This window comes from Phoxinus phoxinus (assembly GCF_949152265.1).
Source record: "Phoxinus phoxinus genome assembly, chromosome: 25".
Taxonomy (NCBI): Eukaryota; Metazoa; Chordata; class Actinopteri; order Cypriniformes; family Leuciscidae; genus Phoxinus; species Phoxinus phoxinus.
The window spans coordinates 4,539,169-4,545,408 of record NC_136900.1 but is presented as its reverse complement, the minus strand read 5'-3'; positions in this window follow the sequence as shown (position 1 = coordinate 4,545,408).

Below are 6,240 nucleotides of genomic sequence, written 5' to 3'. Positions count from 1 at the left end.
CGAATCTAGCCGAATCGGAATCTTCTCACTACGGTTTCGTTTGGACGTTTCCCAGAGTTCATTGCGTCTTTAGTGATGCCCCACAATTAGGTCAACGTCACATGTTAAAAAAAGCTCTTTGTCCTTAAATGTCAGCTTGGTTAATTCTAACAATCATGACGATGGCCCTGAGCCGTGGAGTTCTGCTGGGCCGAGGAAGAGGAGCCGGATCTCCTGCGGCTGGCTTCAGCGCTCCGGTTCTGGAGACCCACAGCGATGCAGATCCGGGGACTGACTGGTCAATCTCACTGGAACAGAAGATTAAGGATGTTTTAAGGACACTACGATTGTTTTGCATTGTGAAATTTATTTTGCATTATAGACAATTAGGCACATTTCCCCATAATCCTTATTACTGTAATGGAAATACATGTTGTGTATAAATATATATATATATATATGTATGTACAGGTGAAACTGGAAAAATGAGAATATGGTGCAAAAGTTCATTTATTTCAGTAATTCAACTTAAAAGGTGAAACTAATATATTATATAGACTCATTACATGCAAAGTGAGATATTTCAAGCCTTTATTTGTTATTATTTTGATGATTATGGCTTACAGCTTATGAAAATCTCCACAATATTCTAATTTTGAATAAGCTGTAAGCCATAATCATCAAAATTATAACAAATAAAGGCTTGAAATATCTCACTTTGCATGTCTATATAATATATTAGTTTCACATTTTAAGTTGAATTACTGAAATAAATGAACTTTTGCACCATATTCTCATTTTTCCAGTTTCAGCTGTGTGTGTGTATATATATTAATGCTGATTGAATATACAGTGTAAATATACTGTGTTTGTGTGTATAGATATATATACACACACTGTATATTCAATTAGCCTTATTTATATATATATATATACACACACACACTTAATTGTATAATGATTATATAATGATATTTATATATTATGTATCATTAATAGTAATATATTTATTATAATACTGTACAAGAACTAAATATTATGTATCGGTACTGTATAAGAATCACTATTAAGAATGAGAATTGCAAAAAACTTGAAACGCTGAAACTTCCTGTCGCAAAACAAACCAACATTGAGCTTAAAAATTGCTTAGTTTTTGCATTATATAATTTCTTTTCTCTGATGATTTTCTCCTTGTTTATGGGTTGATTTATGATCCTGATTTGTCTTTCTTTTGACCCGACTGGAATCACCATGACCTTAAATGAACTGGTGTGTTTGGTGTCAACGTGGCCACCTTTAAATCTTTCGGTGACCAAAGTGTGAACCTAATATCACGTATAATATAGTAGATCAGTGTCGAGCATAACAATATAGCAACTGTCACACACACACCACTCTCCTCACTCTCACTCTGTGTCGTCATCAGTCTATTAACCTCGCTCCTCTGCCGTCTGTTGGGTCTGTGTTCAGATAAACACACTAGATACTGAGTATATATATATATACTGTATTCAGACGTGAGAGGAGGATTACTTGTGCCTGTACCACTTATCTAGAGCTTTCCTCCCGGACTCGCACACTGCGGTTCACTAAATGTAGTTTACATGTCTCACTGCATTGTGCTAGATGAAATAATAAACATATGAAGACTGACTTGAAAGCTTTTGTAACTATTGTTTAACGCTCTTAGTTTTCCAGCCACGCTTTGGCTCTCCACGTGTGACGTCTCAGATTTACTCTGGAGGTTTAGTTGTCAACACGATGGGTGAGCCGGTAGTGATCTGAATGTCAGATGTCAATTGAATTAAAAGTCATCTGTCAAAAACTACTCTTGAAGTGCCGCTGTGTTTATTGAATGGGAAATTATGAATATTATATTCATAATTATAGCGGAGTCTGACAAGAGCTGTCCAACTCCAAAAAGTTTCTTAAAAGTAGTTCATACAACTCCCTATATGAAAATGGAAAACTGTGATGGATATAATTGATGATTATGATTATGTATATAAACAAACTGGGATGGTGACTATGGCTTAAACAATTTAGATTTTTGTTTTATTAAAATATCACACACCCGCATTAGTTAAGGACATACATCTGACTGCAAAAAGGAGAACAAAAGAACTGCAACCATATAAGCAAAAAATAATTTGTGATTGATTTTAATGAACATAACAGAACTTTTTATAAATGCTATTATATTATGCTTTTTATGTTAGGCGCTGTCACCATCCACTTTCATTTGTATGAAAATAAAATTATTTTGTGTTATAGCCTATATAAAATGAGTAATCTGAGGAGATTTTTATTTTTGAGTGTACTGTCTCTTTAAAGACAGGCATCACTAGAGGCCACTAGAGCGCAGCATGACAGCGATTCATATAGCGAGCGTTCATCATCGACAACACTGTAATTCTAGTGAGTAAAGTAAATAACTCTGCTTTTTTTTATGAAAATCATCATTATGTGAAGTTATAACGCTGGCTCAGTGTGTGTTTTTGAGCTCCAGCCTTTCTATTCTTTAGTTTGACAAGTTCTTTTGTCATCCAGGATGTTTTAATCTGTGTAATCCATCAGTGTGTCCGTGTGCGCGGCTGTCCTACACACACACACCACTGAATATCACGGAGAAGTTTCCACACCTGGCCTCTCAATGCCAGCACCGCCGACCAAAATAGCAGCATCAACATGACTGCGGCTTCCTGCTTTCTGACACGAGCCTCTTAATAGAAGCATGAAAACCTTCGTCAAATATTTATCATCTCTGGTCGTCTCTGTCAGATATTCTCTTTAAAAAGACACTGTGTTTTATGTATGGCCGCAAATGCCAGAACACAGACAGAAACACAACATCATTCCATTGTCATTTCTAAGAGGAACGCATCAATTATTAATGGCAAAAGTCTCAAACCCTTGACATATGAAATGCCACAGCGTGTCAGCGGCATCCTGCAGACATGCTCTTGTACTAACCTACTTTAAAGAGAATTTATTAAAAAAATATCCATCATAATATTATTTTTTTTTAGTTTTTATGATCTCATATTGACTTGTTAGGAATTGTTTATTTTCCGGCATGGAATATATCATTCGGTAAGATCTTTTAAAAGTCCAAAGATCAAACTTTTAATGTTGTTTATATGTCTGTGGTGTTTTTAATGTTGTTTATATGTCTGTGGTGTTTTTAATGTCGTCTATGTGTCTGTGGTGTTTTTAATGTTGTTTATGTGTCTATGTGGTGTTTTTAATGTCGTCTATGTGTCTGTGGTGTTTTTAATACACTTTAAGACAAACCATGTGTAAATTCATAAATCGACAGCATTGCTGAGTATTTTCTGAACCAAAGACAGTCTCAAAAACACGGTTTGTAACCAATCAGATCAACCTGTGATCGTCCACCAGTGGATCTCTGAGCTGAGTGAGTGGAGGCGGGGCTCATTTGCATATTCATAGAACTGCGTACTAAATGAGGCAAGGGTGTCGAGTTACATTCAAGATATTTCAAGGCATGCATTTTTTTTCAAGAAATGTAATTTTGGTGATCAAAGATGAGATTTTAGTGAGAAAATGATTGACTACAAGACTTTAAAATGTTTTTGAAAGAAGTCTGCAGTGATTTTATTCCTTCATCCAGTGACAGTAACGACTACAGCAGGAGTCTCAGTGCCAGAGAGACAAAAGCAGATTGACCAGTTTCTGAGTGTCTGGCCCAGAGAGGCAGAAGAGACACACACACACACACACACACACATTTGTAATTAAGCTCCAGAGAGCAAACCTTCATCAGCATTTTCTAATTTGCATTAGAGGTAATTAGTTGATGCTCGTTGATAACAAATAATCGTACATTTATCTGTTTGATGCAAAAGGTTCTTCACCGTATTACTTTCAGAGAAACAACAGTTTATCTTTCCATAAGATAATTTAACTTTGTTTTTTATCTCGTTAGTCAAATGCATTTTATTACACTTTGTGTCACACATTTATTTTACTACACCCGTGGTGAAGCCGGATCCGCTTCACAGCATCATGAGGCCTTGTGATGGTGCTTGTAATGTGGATCCATGAGATCTTACTCTAAAAAATGCTGGGTTGTTTCAACCCAATTTTGGGTCAAATATGGACAAACGCAATGGTTGGGTTAAAAATGTAATTAAAAAAAATTACCCAACGGCTGGGTTTGTTCATATTTGACCCAAAATTGGGTTGAAACAACCCAGCATTTTTAGAGTACATAAAATGCAATAATGTCTTAAGCCCTATAGAGCATCACAGTCCCGCCCACAGCCCGAGAGAGCTCTGGTGCCGGAAGTAAATTTCCCATTCATTTCTCCCATTGACTTTTGGAAAAATCCGTATCTAAAGAGTTTTAGAGCATGTCTGAGGATAACCAGCTATGGCTGAACTCATAAGCATACAACATATCATTTCGAGTGAAAAAACGAAGAGAAAATCCAAAAAAAGGCAAAGGTACAAGACTGTGTACATATTTTCATTTCCGAGCGAAGGAACTACTCATCCCATAAACCACCGCGCCTCACTGAAGTCGACTGAAGCCAACCGCGAAAGAGCCTTTTGAGTGAATTTTATATAGTAAATGTGTAGTTAATAGCAGTTCTTTCAGTAATAATCGTGTAAATAAAAATAATAATATATTGTGTGCGTGTGTGAAAGCGGTTAACCAAAACGTTAGCAACATAGTGCAGCTCAGTCATCAACACACGTGTGTTCAGTCAGTGTGTAACGTTAGTTTGTGTGTTTATTTCAGAGCCCTCTTTATGACACAGGACACTCTGCTGACAGGACAGGTTGAGGTCCATGCTCATTTTCATGATGTTATAGTTCATCCTTAATTGTAATAACATTTAATGTATTTTCTTAATATCCACAACAAGTGAAAATTAAAAAGTGATGGTCAGCAAACCAGAAAGTGCACAGCGCCACCGGTCTGATGCATGGACCGGTGCATGGTCTGCTCTTGAACATTATTCAGTTTATTAACTTGCCATGAATTATTACACAAATGTTCAGTAAATGCATGAAGAGGTATGCCTAGGCTTAATATTGTTTTGACAGTGGCATCATAAAATGCTTGATATGACTCATACCATATGAAGGCTACAGTAGCCTATCTAAAGTGAACGATAAGTAAGGGATAATGTAAAGCGAGGCGGTTGTTAACTTAACGTAGCGATACAACTCGCGAAAGGCTGATTATGAGCCCGAAGCGGAGCCTGAAGGGAGTTGTATTCGCTATAACAACCAACTCGCTATACATTATCCCGCTTATTACATGGCTACCTACCAAATAAATAAATAATTTGACACAAAATATTAATTTAAAAAGGAAAGTATTGATTTAAAAACTATTTATATGGCTTCCGCTAAAGAAAACAGTCCGTTCAGATACTGTTAGAATCCTGCTTCCATGGCAACGCTCTCCGGACCTTCGCGGGGTTTACACGACATCCACCAATCAGATGAATCACTGTGGGATTGTGGGATTGTTTAGGATTGTGGGTAATGAAGTACTTATCCAAGACATCGCGAATAAAAGGCATTTATCTCAAATCAAGGTTAGTGCCCCATGAACTTTTGGCGTTTATATGAGCATATACAATCGCTTAGTACAGCCGTTGCTGCTTTTAAGTCTACCATGTATGGTTACGTTTTTATGGCTTATACCCCAAATGTCTATGGAGAAATTGTATTGAATTTTTACTTCCGGCACCGGCTGTGGGCGGGACTGTGATGCTCTATTCGCACGGGATTAGTTTGACCTTTTGACCTCTAGTAATTTTTAATAATTGTTATTACATTCCTAATCACGTGCGAATCGGCCATGTGTGTATTTTGTAAAGTAAAAAAATTTCTCGCAAATGACATTTCGCCGAACACCGAGGCCCGAATGACCAAAGCTCTGTAGTTTTAAAACATGATGATGGAGAGGTGGAGAGAGAAAAAAACATTCATCAAAAGCCTGATAGACATTTTAACTAGGGCTGTTAAACGATTAATCGCAATTTATCACATCCAAAATAAAGTTTGTGTTTACATAATAAATGTGTGTGTACTGTGTATAATTATTTTGTATATATAAATGCACACACATGCTTGTATATATTTAAGAAATATTTGCATGTATTTTATATATAAATAAAAAAAGTTTCTTAAATATATACAAAATAATTTACACAGCAAACACACATTTATTATGTAAACACTTTTTATTTTGGATGCGATTAATCGTTTAACAGCCCT